Genomic DNA, 21,027 nt, shown 5'->3' with positions numbered 1-21,027 from the left:
CAATTGTCCTGCTTCGGCCTCCTGAGTAGCTGAGATTACAGGCATGCGTCACCACGCCCGGCTAATTTTTTGTATTTTTAGTAGAGATGGGGTTTCTCCATATTGGTCAGGGTAGTCTCGAACTCCTGAACTCAGGTGATCCACATGCCTTGGCCTCCCAAAGTGCTGGGATTACAGGTGTGAGCCACAGCACTCTGCCGGCTTGTTCTGCTTCTAAATGAGCTGCCAATCCACACGAAGCCTGAAAAACCCTGCTCACAGCACGGATGGGGTACAGAAGAGCAATGCTGGCTGTGGAACACCCCCTGCAGGGAGCTGGGCCAGGGCTAGTGGGGTGAGTCTTGGATCAGGCCATACTGCATGCTCACAGTGTGGCCCAACTCCTCCAGCCCTACAGGCAGCGGGATGCTCAGCTCCACCAGGTATAGGGAGTCCTCCAGTTTTGAGACTGCCAGTCTGCTCTTGGGCTCCAGTCTGCAGTAGATCATGGCCAGGGGAAGAAGGCTGGAGGGCAGTCTGTGGGGACAAACTTCTCCCAGAAAAGCATCATGCTGAGGCCAAAGTCCAGTGTTTGGGGAAGGAAATCAGGATCTGCATACATCTGCCCAATGGTCTCGCAGAGAATGATCCCAAAAGAGAAGACATCCACATTTCATCATAGCTCTTTCTATTTAGCATCTCAGGTGTCACCCAGTAGAGGTTTCCTACCACCGTGTAGCACTTCTTGAAGTTGTTATTGTGCAAGTTACATTTCTTGCTGGTGGCCATTCTGGAGGTGATGCCTTTGGCCAAGCTGACTTCCTGCTGCCAGGGGAATGGGTTCACACTTTGCAGAAAGTCCTTCAGCGTGCCCCCATCAATGTCCCCTCAGCAACTTCAGCTTCTTGTCCTTGTACAGCACACCAATGAACTTGAGCACATTGAGGTGGTCCAGGCTTCACGACACTTCCACTTCAGTCAGAAAAGTCTTCTGGTTCTCCTCATCACATCGCATTAACTCCTTCATGACCACCACTTTGCCTGTGGCTTTGTGTGTCACTTTGATAGCCTGCCCGAAGAAGCCCTTCCCCAGGACCGCCTCATGGATCAGGTCACAAGACCGGAAGATCTGCTTTGAATAAGTGCTGGAACAACAAAGGGATTCCCAGTGGCTGACGTCACAGCTGAGCAGTAGGGGCTCATTTGGGGAGCTAGGGCTAGGGGACTTGGAGATGCTGTTACTGAGTCTCAGGGAGCATCTTCTCAGCATCCCCTCTGGATTATCCTTGGTATCCAGGGTGCTGAGGGCGTGAGGGTGTCCAGCATTCTGCATGTGAGGAGAGAGCCAGGCATCCAGACGCAGCTGGGCTGGGCACCGGGAGATGGGGTCATGTTCAATCAACAGCAGAAGAGTCTGGCTCATCTGGCTAATTGCATCCTCCAACTCCTCTACTTGGAGTGTGTGGATGGGGGTTCCACTGATCTCCAGGATGTGGTCCCTGGGGTGGATGGCATTGTGGCTGTTGGGACTGATGTGCATCTGTTTGACCTCTTTTACTTGCATGGTGGTAATGTAGTTGGAACAGGCATTCTCCACGGACACGGAGAAGCTCTGCCTGCCCTCTGTGGTGGCCAGCATGGACACGAGCATGACAGAGTAGGGCAGCTGGTCCTGAATGGACTCTGTGGAGAGTCTCTCAAATACGGGTGCCAGCACCACCTCATTGTGGTACTTTCCACAGTATAGGGTGACATGCAGCACCAGGGCATATGCATCCCCATCCTCAATGGTCACCTTATAGCTCATACAGGCAAAGCATTCTGGATGGTACTTGAACTCCCTATTCACAGCAGCGAATCTGCATGGGTCTGCAGCAACCTCAATTCTTGCCTCCTCAGAAGAAATAATTTCACTGAGGGGCATAAGACAGTGAGAGACCAAGGCAAGTTTCAGAGCAGGAAAGAAAGTTTATTAAAAAGCTTTAGAGCAGGAATGAAAGGAAGTAAAGCACACTCGGAAGAGGGCCAAGCAGGAGACTTCAGAGATCAAGTGTGCAGTTTGACCTTTGACTTGGGGTTTTATATGTTGGCATTCTTCTGGAGCTGCATCTTATCTCCCCTGATTCTTCCCTTGGGGTGGGCTGTCTGCATGTGCAGTGGCCTGCTAGCACTTGGGAGGGGCTGCATGCGCAGTGTGTTTACTGAAGTTGTGCATATGCTCACTTGAGGTGCTTTCCCCTTACCAGCTGAGCATTCCTAGAGGAAGGTCATAGACCAGTTAAACTCCACCATTTTACCTCTTAGTGCACATGCTTGAGCCCACTCACCCTGCTCCTGAGATCTTATCAGGAAGCTGCTGATCACCAGTTTCAGGGATTTTTTTCTTTTTTTTTTTTTTTTTAATGTGTTGGGAGACTGCTTTTCCCTGGTATGAGCCGCAACCAATTATTATTTTAGAGAGATGGTTAACAACTGCCTGACCATCACCTAATGGTCGCCTGACATTCCTGGTGTGGAGGAGCCCTCTCTTGCCCTGCTCATGTCTGATTAACCACCTACTGTAACATCCCCAGTCACTATAATGGGCCCTGTCATCAGCAGTGAGCACCCATGACAGAACTCCCCAAATGTCTCCCAGTAGTCCTGTGACAGTAGAGCTTCCCATCCTTCTCGTAGTACCACCTGGTGAGGGAATCCTGGCATTCTGAAAACTGGAAGCAACAGCTGTGCCAGGCTTCATTGACAGTCCTGTATCATCGTTGGCTTGGAGCAATGTGGTCCTCACAGCCCCGACACCTCCAAACATCTTCACCTTGGTTCAGGCATTACCACTAGTTGAGTGACCCTGGACAACTTCATTTTCTTCCCTAAGCCCCAGTTTCCTCATACGTAAAATGAGGAGATTGTATATTATCTCAAAAGTCTCTCCTGGCTCTAGTACCCACCAGTGCAGACATGGTCCCAGGAGCATAGAAATGGGCAGGAGGAAGCAGGGCCGCAGCAGCCCCACTAAGCTCCCACCTCTGCCTAGGCGAGGGAGGACCTCAGCCCCAGGCACAAATAGGCGGATTTTAAAATCTGTGATTAATCTAGGATTCCTTTGAGTAAGACTTCAAAAAATAAATTTAATATTAGAAAAGGCTTTTGATTGTTTTCCTAATAAATGTGAAAGGAAAACATTAGATAATTTTTCATAGTTTGAGTTTTAATCTGATATTTAATTATGTTTCTGCTTTGCTACAATCAATGAAAGTATGTTGCTTTTGTTTTTGAAATCTTGACATCAACCAAGGATAAATGAATAAAATTTCAAAAAATTAATTTGCTATCACAAAAGGCTTTAGTTATTTTACTTTTAAATGTAAAGTTACAGAATAGCCACCATTACATAATTTGAGCTTTAATAAACTTTAATAAGAAACATATCCTCATTTAAAATATTAGAACATAATTGCTCTATGCACATTGATTTTTTCTTTTCTATAATTGCTATGCATTTTGATTCAAAATTAGTTTTTATAGGATTTCTTCTATAAATTATTATTTTGGAGCCTATAAATAACAAATTCCTTTTCTCTGATCATTCCATAAGCCAAAATATTTCAAACCAGATGTACATGTAAGTTGAGTGAGTATCCTTTATCCACTGACATTTTAAAATTCTATTTAAGTATATCTTCATATTTTAAAAATCAGATGATTCAGGGGACTGATTCAATAAGTTGTCTTACTTCCACTAGTGGAATACCATGCAACTGCAAATCCAAGGACTAGGAAGTTCTCTAAGTTCCAATGTGGGAAGATGTCCAGGTCATATTGTTGAGTGAAAAATCCAAGGCACTGAACAATATTTGCATATATAGAGAGAACACTACCTTTTGGAAAGAAAAGGTGGAAAATAAGAATAAATATTCATAGGAGTAAAACTTCTTGAGAATAATGTTTCATGTATTTTGCCTTTTGAACCAAGTAAATCAAAGAATTATTCAAAAATAACAGTAAAATGAAAAAAATCTAAAAATCAAGTGAAACAAGATTTTGATCTGGTTAATAGAACATAAAATGATAATTAAAACATTAGCTAAAAGTATGATTCAAATTCAAATTCAGGGATTTTTATTATGCTCACAAAGTTGTGCAACCATCACGCAAATTCCAGAACTTTTTCATCACCTCCAAAAGAAGCCCTGTGCTCATTAGCAGTCACTCTCCATTCCCCTTTCCCCCAATCCACTATTTAACTTTTTGAAAAACAAGTTATAAAACACTCAAGCACAACATAAATTCCAAGCAAAACTTAAAACTGGTTTCTAAACAGCACTCATTATAGTAGCACCTGTGACCAATATCCACAATATGATTTCTAGCAGGTTGATGTCTACTATTTAGTTCAGTGTCTACTCATTATTATTACTATTCTGAGGACAATTTGGGCCCCACAGAAGCACAATGCTGACATTCCCACTGTGTCAACCTTCCACACCAAATCAGTTGTTACCACTAGGTTTTCACCTTGTTTGTTTTTTTGTTTTGTTTTGTTTTTGGGTTTTTTTTTTTTTTTTTTTTTTTTTAGACAGAGTCTCACTCTGTCACTGACGCTGGAGTACAGTGGCACTGTGTTGGCTCACTGCAACCTCCATCTCCTGGGTTCAAGCAATTCTCCTATCTCAGTCTCCGAAGTAGCTGGGATTACAGGCATCCACCACCACGCCTGGATAGTTTTTATATTTTTAATAGAGATGGGGTTTCACCATGTTGGCCAGGCTGGTCTTGAACTCCTGACCTCAGGTGATCCACCCGCCTCGGCCTCCCAAAGTCATCTTCTTCTCTACTGAAGGGAAACTTGGCAATTCGCACATTTATTATAATAAACACCTAACAACTCTGCTGTCTATTCATTTTTTGGTTTTTACATTTTGATTAGAATATCAATGTGAATTTCCAAAAAAACATTGGAAGAGAAGGGAAAGAAAAGAAAAAGAAGGCTTCCTCTTCCTGACATGTCAATATTTTAATGTGTCATGAATAATCCTTATCTACTACAGAAAATTCAAATGCTACAAATAAAACCGAAGTTAAAACAATTTCTCTGTAGAATAAGAGTGTGAGAATAGCATAAAGGGTTAGCTTAATTAATGAAATAATTCAGCAAATATTTGAGTGCCTATAATGCGCAAAGCATGGTGGAAAGTGATGGGAAGAGGGTCATTGGAGGAAAGAGAGAAGGTAAAACTGTCTTCACCCACTATTCTTACATTTATCATTTTGTCAAGGATCTTTCATTCAGTTGTTATTCCCCATTTCTCCCAGTTTCCATTTTCAACATTGTATTGTTTTGCTGGTCCACTTGAATCTACTTTTCTCTGCCTCCACAGCCATCACTTTGGCTCATGGCTTTACCTTCTCCCACCATCTGGATAAAAAGATGTCTCCTCCCTTGGGTCTCTCAAATTCTCCTCTGCTCCAATCTGTCCTTCTCATTGATACAGAGGCATTTTTCTAAAGCACAGAGCTGTTCATGTCAATTCCCTCATTAAAATCATCCAATAACTTCCCTTTGGCTGCAGAATAAATTCTGCTCCTAGGATAACATATAAGGTCTCCAGATCTAGCCATAGGCCACATTTCTAGCATAAACAATCACATATACCTCCTCCTTCCAGGGCTGCCAATTCAACTAACTCCCCACAGAGCATTCCCCCAGACAGGTCAGACGTTTCTTCACATTCAACCATGAACCACAAGAACGTGAACTGTTGTTCATGCTGTTCCCTATCTCAACAGTCCCTCCCTACCTCCACTGACCTAGAACACTTCCCCAAAATTCAATTCAGTTGGTATCTTTGATGCCTTTTTTAGTTATAATGCACTACCACTGCAGATATGATGAGTTGTTCATTCATTTATGCTTATTATCATCATGCAGTTATTGAGTGCTATGATTTGAATGTGTCCTCTCCAATATTCAGGTGTTGTCAATGTGATAGAATCAAGAGGTAGGGTCTTTAAGAGATGATTAGGCTATGAGGGCTCCTCCCTCATTAATGGGATTAAGGCGCTTATGAAAGAGGCTTCCTGCAGGGTTTGACCAGCATGCCCCGTTACCTTCTGCCACGTGAGGATATAACAATAAGGTCATCACCAGATTAGATGCTAGCACCTTGAATTTAGATTTCTCAGCCCCCAGAAGAGTGAGGAAATAAATTTCTGTTGTTTTAAAATTATCCAGTTTCAGGTGTTTTGCTATGGCAGCATAAAATGGACTAAGACATTGAATTATAGCTCAATCTTTTCCATGCATGTTATGAGGTCTTTGAGGGCAGGAACCCTATCTACAAGAAGTTGGGTTAGGGAAAGAAAACTGTTAAGGGCAGTGTAGGTGTGACTGCAGGGGCCAACTTTTGAGCTTTCCCAGAAGACTCTGGAGCAGTGAACAGCCGTCCAAACGAATTTTCTGGGGCACTCCCTGGTTCTTGCATCATGTCTTTCTATCAAACCCTTCCCTTCTATACCCTCCTCTCTTAGTTTACTCAATTCCATGTGGAGATTTATGTTTGTCCATCTTTCTTTCTATATGAGCCAGCCAGACATTAGGCTCCATATTACCCTCCAGTCACTCCAGCAAACCTTATAGCTACCAGAAAGTTTTCAGTAACTATCACAGCTTTTAAGAGGAGTCAATGTTGGAAGTCACTTCAAGGTCATCTGGTCAGTTGGCTCATTTTTATATATTTTATATATGGGGAAAGCAAAACACAGAGCATGGGCTCTACTTGGAGGCTCCATCAATATTTACAACACAGTGCCATTGGTCCTGTTTTAAAAAGACTCAAGATTCAAACGGGCTTTCTTAAGTACCTCCTTACAAAGTCCTGTTGTTCAGGAGTAGAGTTGGGCTATCCTCTGAGCCTAGCAAGTTTTTATTTTGTGTCTGGTTGCTTTCAATAATAGGAAAAGTAGTTGAGCATCAGTGATGTAAGATACAATAATTATGGCTGCCAACTCTTTATGAACCTAAAAGAGTGCTTGGTAAGTTTGAAAGGGAACTAGAAAAACTCACCAAAACCCTGAATGACCAAGGAAGACTGTCCAAAGACTTTCAGTGGTGAAATGGAATGCAAGTTTCAATATGTGCTATTATTTTCAGTCAACCTGAAGATGTCAGGTATAAAATAGCAGACTACAAGTAACAATACCGGGGGCTGTGTCTGTTGTCTCATTGACTTTTCTGGTGGTTTTGTTGTGTAATAAATCAAGTCAAACAATTGAAAGTTATGTTTTTTATGCATCTTCATATTTCAGATCAGGATAAACAACTATACTGTGATAAACTTTTGTGCAAGGTTTAAATTTTCAATCAGAATCCAGTCAGGAAAATGGAAATCAAATCAAGTATGTGAACAGAAAGAATTTAATCTAAGAAATTGGTTGAATGGGTATGGGAGTACTGAAGGGACATAAAGGGCCACTGAGATAAGGTAGAAATAGTAACTTCAAGAAGCAGCTACCACTCTTGGGCTGAGGGAACAAAGGAAAGAGTTTGGGCTTATCAGAGCCTAGGAGATCAGAGGAGAGGCCACATAGGAATAGGCTCCAGACTTCTGAAGAGGGGACACTGCTTGGCTGATGCTAGTGTCTTTGAGGAGGTACAATGAAACTGGTTCTAGAGATATGAAAAACAAATCCTGGAAACGAACAAACTGCCACTGCCAGGCATAGAACCATGGCTGGAATGACACTGACAGGAACAAGCAGGCAGTAAAGAGCAGGCCCCTTCTGCCTCCTCCAGCCTCAAAGTCTCTGTGAATCCCTGGTTTTGGTTGAACCAACCAGGGAGCCAACTGGCAAAAGACTCTCAGCTCCAACATCCAAGAGGAGTGTGGAAGACTGGGATTAAGCTGAGATACAATAGCTTTTTGGCATACTTCCTAATTTAATAATAATCTATTTAAGTCTTTGCTTCAGTATAAGAAAAATCTCCATATAGGAACAAATGTATGTGAATTTAAATAATAAAAACCTATCCACTTTTACAATGAGAAGTTACATAGTTTATGTCTGACTATCCTAGATTCATGATTTCAGGGCTTCTATCAATTAATTCTCAGTAACAGATGCCTTAAAAATTCTAGATTCGGGCTGGTGCAGTAGCTCACACCTGTAATCCCAGCACTTTGAAAGGCCTAGGTGGGTGGATTGCTTGAGGTCAGGAGATTGAAACCAGCCTGGCTAATATGGCGAAACCCTGTCTCTACTGAAAATGCAAAAATCAGCCAGGCGTGGTGGCAGGCACCTGTGATCCCAGTTACTTGGGAGGCTGAGGCAGGAGAATTGCTTGAACCCAGGAGGTGGAGGCTACAGTGAGCCGAGATCGCGCCACTGCACTCCAACCTGGGCAAGAGAGGGGGACTCTGTCTCAAAAAAAAAAAAAAAAAAAAAAAATTCTAAATCCACTTTCGGATTATAATCAACATCGATGAGATCTGTATTTACTGAATGCATACTTTAAAGTTGCATTCTTGTTCCAAGAGATGCCAGTAGTACTCCCATCCCCTAGTTGTGACAACTGAAAAATATCTCCAGACATTGCCAAATGTAACCTGGGGGTTAAAAGTAACCCTGGCTGAGAAACACTGGCTACCAGCACTTGAGCACAAATGTTGATTCAATGTTTTTTTAAATAATGATAAAGAATAATGAGAAATGGGTCTCTTATTCTTAGCATCCCTAATTGGAATGGCCTCTCTGCAAACTCGATGTAAAATTTCTAACTAGTTTTCACAATTCTGTTGGCTTCATTTTGGAAAAGAAGATTTCTCATCTTTGGGGAGACCATTCCTATATTTGGACTGGAGTCTTTTAATTTGTGCTTGCAACTGAACAGAAAGGATTCCTGAATCTGAGTGTGTCATGCTGCATTCCCAACATCAAAGCTCAGACTACCGAGTTTTTGTTTTGTTTTGTTTTTTGTTTCATACTATTTATCTTAGGCTTTTGTGGTCAAAAGCCAGAGTTCTAAGATGTCTGAATTGTAAAAGCCCTCAAATTGGAATTTAGAAAATGGTAGGGGAAAGAAAATTTTTCTTAACAGTCAGTTCTTACACTCATTAGTAAAGGAACTATTAAACACAAGTACTAAATAGGTAAGACATTTTTCCCACTTTTTTCCTCTATTTAGCCTATGAATATTTGAAATAGTTGATCTAATGTTTGAATGTTTCTTTTCCCCTTTTTTTCATATACTTTCCAGAGAAAACCCAACAAAAATAAATAAAGCATAATGAAAATGAATGCTTTAAAAGCACATTTGGTTAGGCGAACTAATTAGTCATGTTTCGCTTATATTTGCTTAAGAAAGTCATTTATTCCACCAGAGCTATTCCATACAATTCATGAATACAGCCAGTATAAACAGTCATAAATAGTTCAATCAAGAGCTTATCTTTTATCATTGATGTTGTCAAAACAGTTTCTGTCCAAGGAGATTTGGTCTCTCTCCCCTAATTCCTTTATCTACCTCCCTTGTAGTGCATAATACATGCTCAATTTGGAAAATTTACACAATAATTGAAATAGCAAAGAAGAAACAAATCTAATTACCTAGAGACAACATTTCAGTGTATTTCATTACAGTATATTTTCTCTCCAATATTTTTATCAATGTATTCATTCATCAAAAAAGCATAGCTGTGAATTGGGAACATAGTTTTAAGTTTTGTAGCTGAATTTTTTACTTTTATTTTTTTGAGATGGAGTCTCACTGTCACCCAGGCTGGAGTGCAGTGGTGCAATCTCTGCTCACTGCAACCTCTGCCTCCTGGGTTCAAGCAATTCTCCCACCTCAGCGTCCCAAGTAGCTAGGATTACAGGCACACACTACCATGCCCGGCTAATTTTTGTGTATTTAGTAGAGACAGGGTTTTACCATGCTGACCAAACTGGTCTCGAACTCCTGGCCTCAAATGATCCACTTGCCTCAGCCTCCCAAAGGGCTGGGATTACAGGCATGAGCTTCTGTGCCCAGCTCAATATTTTTTACTGAACATTATGTTGTGCATTTTTTCTCACAGGGCTAAATGTTCTTCAGAAAGATATACTATTCTTAACTCATTTATGTTTGAGTAATATTTTCCTTGACTAAGTGTTTTTACAATAATTTTTCCTCTAAAAGTATTAGCATTCACAAAGTTGGGCTTCTTTGATGGTTTAATTCAGCGTTTCTGTGATTTTCAATTAAATCTACATTTCCTCTAAAAAATGTCTCTAATTTTCTGTTTCCTAGATTCTTATCTTTATTTTCTGCATTACAAGAAAAGCTGAGGGCCAGGCATGGTGGCTCACGCCTGTAATCCCAGCACTTTGGGAGGCTGCAGGGGGCAGATCACCTGAGGTCAGGAGTTTGAGACCAGTCTAGCCAACATGGCGAAACCTCGTCTCTACTAAAAATACAAAAATTAGCTGGGCATGGTGGCATGTGCCTGTAATCCCAGTTATTCAGGAGGTTGAGGCAGGAAAATTGCTTGAACGCAGGAGGTAGAGGTTGCAGTGAGCTGAGATCTCACCACTGCACTCCAGCCTGGGTGACAGAGTGAGACTCCATCAAAAAAAAAAAAAAAAAAAAGTAGCAAAGCTGAGATTTATCAATTTGTAAAGCACTCCTTGCTGTGTAAAGCAGTTATCGCAGTGCTTGGGCACATAGATTTCAATGAAAGCTAGTCAATATCATTCTTAGGATTTTCACAATTATTCTGCTTGAAACTTCAGCTTTGAGAATAAAGCAAACTTCATCAAAGGAGTATGTAGACATAGTTAATTTTCACGTGTTACTCCCAGTCAGGGTTTCTCAACCTTTGCATGACTGAAATTTGGAACTGGACAATTCTTTATTGGGGGACTGACCTGTACATGGTAGGATGTTGATCAATGTCACTGATCTCTACTCATTAGTGTCCAGTAGCAACTCCCGATCCCCAAAACAGTTGTCACAATGAAACTTATCTCCGGACATTGCCAACTGATCCCCAGGGGGGCAGAATTGCTCCACGTGGAGAACCTCTGCAATAGGTAAATCTGTCAGAACCCACAGAATGTTCCTTTATAAAGACCACCTGCCATCTCTGAGCCTTCAGCATGAGTGTTTTATTATTAAATCTCTGTATGGCATGAAGTTGCCTTTTCTCCTGAGAAGTCTTTTAAGTTTCTTCCTGTTATTCTTGAGATACTAAAATGTGAATGGTGCCAGAACAAGTCACCAGAGATGTCTGAGCCAAAAGGATTTAACAAACAGACACACAAACAAGTATTTGCTTAAAAGTCTGTGCATTTGGAAATTAAAATATCCTTCTATTCTCATCCCCAAACTGGGTAGGACTGCATGATATTGGAATGACAAATGAAAAAGTGACATGAGAAGAACACATTGCCTCCTCTATCACCCTTAGCTTCTCCTTATTTGTGTAGTATAAAGACCATGGGTTATGGAATTACTAATAGCAATAGAAAATTAAGCAAAATATTAGTTTTTAAAAAGGAAGTTACTAATATAACTGATATATCTGTAATATGTAAGCACTTTTTACTTCGTAGGAAATTAGTATGTATCTATCCATATAACTTGTCCAAAGTTGTGATGATATAATATTTTTTTGCTTTCCTTCATGATTAGTTTAAAATCATATTGGAATTTAAAGGAGAATTTAGCAGAATATCAACTTCTGTGAGAAAATGATGAAAGGAAAAACAACTGGGTCTTTTGAATGCAACAGTTAGGTTGCTGCGGGTGGCTATAACAAGTAAACTGCTTAAGTTCAATGTCTAAATTAAACAGGACAGAAGCTTAGTTCTCACTTCCATAAAAAAATCAATTTGAATATTTTCGGTCACTGGGCAGGCAGTTGTCCTGCATGGAGTTCTGCTATCCCCTAATGCCTCAAGTCCTCTGCCTCAGGAAAAGAGAATAGAAAAGGTACCAGTGTCTTTGAAGACTTAAACTGAACTGACAAACCTCAACTCTATCCACACATCAGTGATGAGAACTAGTCATGTGGTTACAACTAGAAGCAAAGGCAGCTGGAAAAGGCAATGCTGGGTGGGGCAGCTGCCTCACTGTGACCACAGCACATGATGGAAGGGGCAGACAATTATCAGTGGACAGATGGCATCCTGCATCCTGCCATCATGAATGAACCTTTATAACTCAAAATAATTTGAAAGAAAGAAATTTAGCTATTGTTATGGATTGGATTTTGTCCCCCAACAAAATATATTGAATTGCTAAGCTGCAGTACCTCAGAATGTGACCTTATTTGGAAACAGGATGGTTGCAGATGTCACTAGTTAAGATGAAGTCTACTGGAGTAGGGAGGGCTCTTAATCCAATATGACTGTTGTCCCTATAAAAAAGGGAGAGACACAGTGAGAAGATAGCCATGTGATGACAGAGGCAGAGATTGGAGTGATGCCCTACAAGCCAAGGAATGCCAAGAACTGCCAGCAACACCAGAGGCTGAAAGAGCCAAGGAAGGGGTCTCCCCTAGGGGCTTCGGAAGGAGCATGGCCCTGCCAACACCTTCATCTCAAACTTCTGGCCTCTAAAACTGTGAGACAATAAATATCTGTTGCTTTACAGCCACCCAGTCTGTAGTGTCTTGTTACAGCTGCCCTTAGAAACCAATACAGCAATCCAGTACCAACATGGAGGACAAAACCGTCACACCAACGCTTCCCAGGCCCTGTGTCCTGCCTACCTTTGACTCCTACATATCTCTACTTTATATTGCCAAAGGAAGCCTGGCTGATGGTGGGGCAATGGGGAGCAGGGCTGGTTGGATAAATACAGCCCTTTAGTCATGACTCCATCAGTCTCATTCAAACTCCCTCAGAGAGACAGTTACCTCTCAGTGTATATCTTTCTCCATCCTCTGTTCCTTGAACTTCTCAAAAATGGCCCTCTGGATTTAGCCTCTTCGGGTTCTAAGAAGGCCCCTAGGCCTCCAGGCTGCTTTCAGGACACTTCCCTCTCGTCTTCCGTGGCTCTTCTGACATCTCCCTCATGGACACCTCTGCTTCCTTCCTTGTGTTCCATGATTCTCCATCTTCTGACTGGCCAATGCACACTGTATTCTTCTGCCCAGATTCTACTGGGAGCTAGTCTCATCAGCCTTGTGAGTTTCCATGACTGCATTAGGCAAAGTCTTTACACCAGGCCACCTCAGGGGTCTCCGCAAGCTATGGAAACTCCACTCTTTGTTCTTGGTCCACCCTACCCCCACCCAGGTGGCTACCCCATGCTAAGAACAGGCTGTCACAGATTCTCCTTCAAGGCACTGTGGATGGGGTGTGGCCCGCTAGGAGGGAACTTTGCACTTTCCAGGTTAGTGTGTCTGACAAGTCCAGCACAAACCCAACATATGTTCTAGTAGTCTTTCCTCTATCTTAATTGCTTATTCTTGATATATGTCATTTTATCTTTTGAGGTGGCATGGTTGCTCAACATAAGTATAGACACAAAGGCTGGGTGTGGTGGCTCACACCTGTAATCCCAGGGAGGATTTTGGGAGGCCAAGGCGGGTGGATCACCTGAGGTCAGGAGTTCCAGACCAGACTGGTTAACGTGGCAAAACCTCATCTCTACCAAAAGTACAAAAATTAGCCAGGCATGGTGGCACATGCCTGTAGTCCCAGCTACTTGGAAGGCTGAGGCAGGAGAATTGCTTGAAACTGGGAGATGCAGTAAGCTGACATCATGCCACTGCACTCCAGCCCGGGCGATAGAGCGATACTCCATTTCAAAGAAACAAACACAAAAGACACAAAAGCAGAGCCTGGAGCATCCATGGGCTAGTTCAGAGGCTATGCCATGGGAATAATAATGGTTCGTACTAATAGCTAACTCTTGCAGATAACTTTTTAAGAAGCAGACAGGCAATCTTCTAGATGCTTCACATAAGTTAACTCATTTAATACAACAACCCTCTGGGGTGGACACCATTAATATGTCCCATTTTATGGATAAAGAAACTGAGCACAGAGAGTCCAAGGAACTTGCCACATGTGTGTATTAATAAATGAATAAGACGGTATAGGTTTAAAAAAAATGAAATTCCTTGAAGAGCAAAGACATTTGAACTGAATTTGGTGAGACAGAGAGACACTGAGATTTTGAGTCCAGAATGATTCAGCAGGAGCGAGATGGATTAGGGGCCCCTGAAACTAGGGGTAGTGGCTGATTCAGAAAGCTCCTGCAGAGATCCACATTCAGGGGAAGCGCTGAACTGGAGTGGTGGCAAAGACAGTTGAAACAAGAAGCAGGTACTTTGGGAGGCCAAGGCAGGCGGATCACGAGGTCAGGAGATCGAGACAATCCTGGCTAACACGGTGAAACCCCGTCTCTACTAAAAATACAAAAAAAAATTTTTTTTTGTATTTATTTATTTTTGTATATCTGGGCGTGGTGGCGGGTGCCTGTAGTCCCAGCTACTCGGGAGGCTGAGGCAGGAGAATGGTGGGAACCTGGGAGGCGGAAATTGCAGTGAGCGGAGATCGGGCCACTGCACTCCAGCCTGGGCAACAGAGCAAGACTCCGTCTCAATAATAATAATAATAATAATAAATAAAAAGAAGCAGGTAGACAAAATTGCAACATCTTGTAGGACTTCCTGAGTAATGACAAGAGCTGTAACCATCAGGGTTCAATGAGAGAAAGAAAACTGCTAGGAGAGTGTGATGGATTGAATTGTTACCCCCAAAATTCCTATGTTGAAGCCCCAACCACCAATGTGGTGATATTGGGTGGGAGGTCTTTGGGAGGCGAGTAGGTTTAGATGAGGTCATGAGGGTGTGCTCCTCAATATAGGATGACTGCCCTTATAAGAAGGGGCACCAGAGAACTTGCACTCTCTGCTCTCTACCACGTGTGGACACAGTGAGAAGGTGGCTGTCTGAAAGCCAGGAAGAGGGCCCTCACCAGAATCCGACCCTGCTGGCACCCTGATCTTAGATTTCCAGCCTCCAGAACTGTGAGAAATAAATTTCTGTTGTTTAAGCTACCCAATTTGAGGTATCTTGCTATGGCAGCAGAAGTAGACTAAGAGAGAGGAATGGATAACAGATGCATTTATACTGGATAAGGCTTATGCAATTGTGGGAGTTGGTGAAGCAATCTACAAAGATGAGCAATCTGAAAGGAAAGCTTGACACTGTTCATGAGACTGGTGCCCATTGCAACAGAGCCAGCTGTCTGCACACTTGGCCCAGGCCTTGGGGAAGCCGAGGGGGACATCAGAAGGAACTGGTGGAGCTGTGGTGCAGGTGCTGGCCTCATGTCAGCAGATATCATGTCAGCAGATCAGTGACAATGTTCAGAAGCCCTGCTCAAACCTTCAGAGTGTACAAGATGTGACTTCTGCTCCAATTCCAATTTCTAAGTTGCACACAAAATGTCCTGGGTGGCCAATATTGCCTAGAATCAAATGGCAAAGGGGATGCTGTGAAACCTAGGCTTAGCCGAGCTAAGTTAATACAGCACAAAGCCAGCAAGATAGTGGATGAGAAAAATCAGACAAGTAAAGATGACTCCAAGTTTTTGTGCATGCTTGACTAGAAAAATGGTGATGATTCTAGGAGATGTTGGAAGAAGATGGTGAGCTTAGTTTTGCTGTAGTCTTTGGCATGTATGTAGAAACATCTAGCAGGCAATTGAAGACTTAAAGAGAGGACAAGACTGGAAATAAAGACATAGGAGTTTTTAACCAAGTGAGGTTATGTACACTTCTCCATTCTCTATACTCCTGAAGGAAATGATGCAGAAAGTGCATGGAGCCATTAAAAATTGGATTTTATTTCTTTTAAGAGAAAACTTCATTCTTCATTTGATTCTTTCATTTAATGACCACTTATTGAGCACGTGTATAAGTTCATCATAGTGGTTATAAGATAGAAAATCTAGGGTCCTGCAAACAAAAATCACCTAAAAATGCCTCAGACCAGGCTGTTATAGAGTTTGTCTATGTTGTGGAAGCTGCTTTGAATATTACACTTGGAAAAGAAAGGAGAAGACATTTAAAAGAATCAGTATGTGTGAGATATAGAAGTTTTGTACTTATCCAAGAGGTTAGTTTTCAGAATGGATGTATTGCTTTATTATTTACTTATTTATTTTTATTTTTGTAGATATGGGATTTGGCCATGTTGCCCAGCCTGGTCTTGAACCCCTAGGCACAAGCAATCTGCCCACCTCGGCCTCCCAAAGTGCTGGGACTACAGGTGTGACTGCCAGAGCATGTAATGCTTTAAATCAGTGAATTAGGACAAGGGGTCCACAAGAAGATCATAAAAGAAAAAAGACCACTAGGACATGTCTTCCCTGACTTCCTCTTTTTAAAGAGCTACAGAAACTTCAACATTCAGGCTGCCAGGTCAGCCTCGCCCACCTCACCTAAGCAGACCTAAGTCTGGCATCATATGGGTCTAGCTTGGCTCTTGCTGCCTCTACACTTGGACCTCTTCACACAGAGGTCCTCAGTCCCTCCAGCACCTCCTCAAGTTATGTTCTAGTCATAGCACCCCATTAGCAGCTCTGCCTGAGAGCCATTCCATTTGAATGGGGGCCTTGACAATCCTTTCTGACTTTCTCCCTGGGTGCTGAAATTGGAGAGAGAGCTTTCTCCACACCGACCACGAATTTGAACCCATGCCCATGAAGTGGTGCCAAATGCCCTTGCACTAATTGGACCTTGTAATTTGCTCAATCAGCCACCTGTTTATTCAGGCCTACAGAGAAGAAATCTTCTGAAATCAGTACCTTTATATCTGTGGTCATTAGATCACCTACATCGGAATCAAATGTAGGGTTGTTTTTTAAAAAATGCACTGTTCATTTTGCTGACTCAGACTCTCTAACAGTGTGGCTTGACAGTCTGCCTTTTTAGCAAGTATTCTGGGTGATTCTTTGTACATTACAGTTTGAGACCACTGATAAGATCAAGCATAGACTAACTCCAGGGGTGCTCCCACCTCCCCAAAAGCTATTGGGCTCCAGACTGTTTCCTTACCAAGGCTATTGTTAGTTTGACGTGATTTAGTTGATCTCTCTATTCACACTGTTCGCAAAGTGTTGTTTTAAAATTATGCATAGGGTATCTTCGTAAATTTTGATGTACCATTAGGCCATTATTGGAGTCGCCATCTGGTGGCCACAGTAGACAATGGCATGTTTTACTGAAGAAATTACGGGCAAGTGTAAAAACTGGGGAAATTAAAAAAAAAAGTTTCCTTGGTATCTTAAGGGACTGGCAATCACAGTCTTTCTTTTTAATTTTGTATGCTCTAAGTTTTTCTTTTATAGGCAGAACATTTTGACACACAGCTATGGACTGTACTTTCACTTTCAAACAGAGATGATTTCAATTAGATGACCTAGCCCAGCAAGCGCTTTCTGCAAAGGGCCAGATAGTAAATATTTTAGGCTTTGTGGGCCATATGGTCTCTGTTGCAGTTGCTCAACTCTGCTGTTGTAGGATCAGGGTAGCTACAGACAATATGTACACAAACGGGCATGGTGTGTCCCTATAAATATTTGTTTATTAACACTGAAATTCGAATTTCGCATCTTTTTCACATGTCACAAAATTTTATTCGTATTTTTCACTCAATTTAAAAATTCAAAAACCATTCTCATCTTTGCAGGCCTTGCAAAAACAGGCAGCAGGTGGAAGGTGTTTCGCAGTCCATAGTGTGCAGACACCTGGCCTAGCCTATATAAACCGCTTTCCTTCAGGAATATTGTGAAGGATACATAGTGTGTATTTGTGCTGAATATCTCTTTGTTTGCATTTCCATATACTCAAGAAGTGTGGGGCTGTGGGACTAGTATACCTTCTGGTCTGGGAATTTGAACCCTGTAGAGCCTTGGCAAACGACCACAAAAGCTAATAGGCTGAGTAAAGGAGCCCTGTAGAATACATTTTGTTCTAAATATAGGGTTGCAGACAAAATTACAAAGCATTTGAGGAAATCAAATGCCATGAGCAATAATAAGGAACTATGGATAATAGAGTTTGATTTGACCATTAAAAGGAAGGAGCCAATAAATGAATTAAACAGTAGGGTAAACACAGCTCAGCAGAGAGCTATGAATTTAGAGAGGGCTCTAAAGAATAGACCAAACAATAGTGCAGAAGGCAAAAGACATGGAAGTTGCTAAAGAGAAGTTAAAAAACAAGACAGATAAACAGTAAGCTGCAACATACAATTAGTAGGAATTACAGCTAAAGGGATGGAGAGGGGTAATAATTGAAAGGCTAATGCCTAAGATATGTCCGGGAAATTTTCTTCTAGGCATGTGTAAAGTCGATTTTAGTATTAGTAGAGTGCATGAAAACGTGGACTTTGGAATCAAAGAGATTTTGGTTTTATCATGATTACGTCACTTAAAACATGGGACCCCAAGTAAATAACTAAAGAGTTAGTTTTCTCATCTGTCAACCAACCTTACACAAGGAGATTGTGACAACAAATGTAGGAAAGACTTAGCACAGGGGCTGACTCTTGTTAGCCACTACAATTACTGTAACTGAGAGGCACATAAGAGACCTGAGTGTGGCACTGATCTTGGAACTACAGATGATACCTCAGAACTTCTCACTTCAATTCTTAGTGTTCCTCTCACACATGTTCTTGAATAAATCATTTTTATTTGTCTTAACTCCTCTCTCTTTCTATCTTTTGGGTTTGATTTGTTTTCTTGGTATGTTCCCTGACATCTTGCACTGAGTTCCCATCATGACCAGTTTCCCTAGTGAGAAGTGTGACTGTATCAAGGAATATTTGAGGTATCCCATTGTAGTCATCAGGCTATATTTGGATCCTCCATCGCTACTTCGATATCTGGCTTTTCATATGTACATAGAGTTTTTTTTAATTTATCATCTTGTCTTGAAGTTAGAGTCCCCTGGGATCTTTACGAAATGAAAACCCCATGTCACTTAGCCATTCCTGGGAGAGCAATTAAAAATAAAAATAAAGAGCAATAAAAACAAATTAAATTTCTTTGAACACCAAGTGGTTTCTCACTCTTAAGTGACTTTCTTATTTTTTGTTTTTATGGAGCCCAGGATAATGACACTCTGTCTTGTCCTTGAGGATTTCAGCAGGAAAAGCACTTGACTCACAGGGAGAAATTGGCTGCCCTCACTGCCGTTGTTCCTGGATTAGCATCTCTACTTTGATCCTGTCTTCCCTGACTGCCTACATCCCACCCACAGTCTTCTATAAATTGAGATCATTCCTTTGCAAAAATAATCAACTAAAGTGTTGTAGAATAAAAATTAGAAAAAACAAGTTCATGCCATAACATCTTAATATTAGCTGATAATGGAGACATGACTTTGGGTAAAATTGAAACCAGTAAAATCCTTTGTTTATCACTGAGAATCAAACTAGTAATTAATGGCTTTGGTAGCCCTGGGCTGCAATTCTCCTTGACCTGATCTTTTTTTAACAAAAAGAAATTACAACTTTTATTTTAGAGACAGAGAGTACACGTGCAGGTTTATTACATAGGTATATTGGATGATGCTGAGGTTTAGGAATGAATGATCCTGTCAACCAGGTACTGCGCATAACACCCAATAGGTAGTTTTTCAACACCTGACACCCTCCCTCCATCCCCCACCTAGTAGTTCTCAGTGTCTATGGTTGCCATCTTTATGTCCATGAGTACCCAATGTTTAGCTTCCACTTATAAGTGAGAACATGCAGTATTTGGTTGTCCATTCCTGTGTTAATTCACTTAGGAGGATGGCCTACAGGTGTATCCATGTTGCTGCAAAGGACATGATTTCATTCTTTTTTATGGCTATGTAGTATTCAGTGGTGCATATGTACATTTTCTTTATCCAGTCCATTGTTGATGGGCATCTAGGTTGATTCCATGTGTTTGCTATTGTGAACAGTGCTGTGATGAATATGTGAGGGCATGTGTCTTTTAGTAGAACCATTTGTTTTTTGGGGGGTAGCTACCTAGTAATGGGATTGCTGTGTCAAATGGTAGTTCTGTTTTAAGTTCTTTGAGAAATTTCCTGACTGCTTTCCACAGTGGCTGAACTAATTTACATTCCTACGAACAGTGTATAAATGTTCTCTTTTCTCTACAATCTCACCAGCATCTGTTGTTTTTTGACTTTTTAATAATAGCCATTTGACTGGTGTGAAGTGGTACCCATTGTGGTTTTCATTTGCATTTTCCTGATGATTAGTGATGTTGAGCATTTTTTCATATGTTTATTGGCCACTTGCATGTCTTCTTTTGAGAAGTGTCTGTTCACGTCTGTTGCCTGCCTTTGGAGGGGTTATTTGTTTTCTGCCTATTGAATTATTTAAGTTCCTTATAGATTCTGAATATTAGATCTTTGTCGGATGCATAGTTAACAAATATTTTCGGCCGGGCGCGGTGGCTCAAGCCTGTAATCCCAGCACTTTGGGAGGCCGAGACGGGCGGATCACGAGGTCAGGAGATCGAGACCATCCTGGCTAACACAGTGAAACCCCGTCTCTACTAAAAATACAAAAACTAGCGGGCGAGGTGGCGGGCGCCTGTAGTCCCAGCTACTCGGGAGGCTGAGGCAGGAGAATGGTGTAAACCCGGGAGGCGGAGCTTGCAGTGAGCTGAGATCCGGCCACTGCACTCCAGTCCGGGCGACAGAGCGAGACTCCGCTTCAAAAAAAAAAAAAAACAAATATTTTCTCCCATTCCGTAGGTTGTCTGGTTACCCTGTTGATAGTTTCTTTTCCTGTGCAGAAGCTCTTTACTTTAATTAGATCCCGCTTGTTAATTTCTGTTTTTGTTGAAATTGCTTCTGAGGATTCAGTTACAAATTATTTCCCAAGGTGGATGTCCAGAACGGTATTTCCTAGGTTTTCTTCTAGGATTCTTATCGTTCGAGGTCTTACATTTAAGTCTTTAACCCATCTTGACTTAATTTTTGTATACGGAGAAAGGTATGGGTCCAGTTTTATTCTTCCACATATGGTTAGTTAGCTATCCCAGCA

General features: G+C 41.7%; 1 pseudogene; it reads right to left on the bottom strand.

The window, feature by feature from the left end:
* Positions 1-326: 326 nt before the first annotated feature.
* LOC117077841 lies at positions 327-2,936 on the bottom strand (annotated as a pseudogene).
* Positions 2,937-21,027: the final 18,091 nt, after the last annotated feature.

The sequence above is a fragment of the Trachypithecus francoisi genome, unplaced genomic scaffold, assembly GCF_009764315.1.
Source record: "Trachypithecus francoisi isolate TF-2019V2 unplaced genomic scaffold, Tfra_2.0 Lachesis_group6, whole genome shotgun sequence".
In the NCBI taxonomy this organism is placed as follows: domain Eukaryota; kingdom Metazoa; phylum Chordata; class Mammalia; order Primates; family Cercopithecidae; genus Trachypithecus; species Trachypithecus francoisi.
This window is presented reverse-complemented; position numbering and strand designations above follow the sequence as displayed.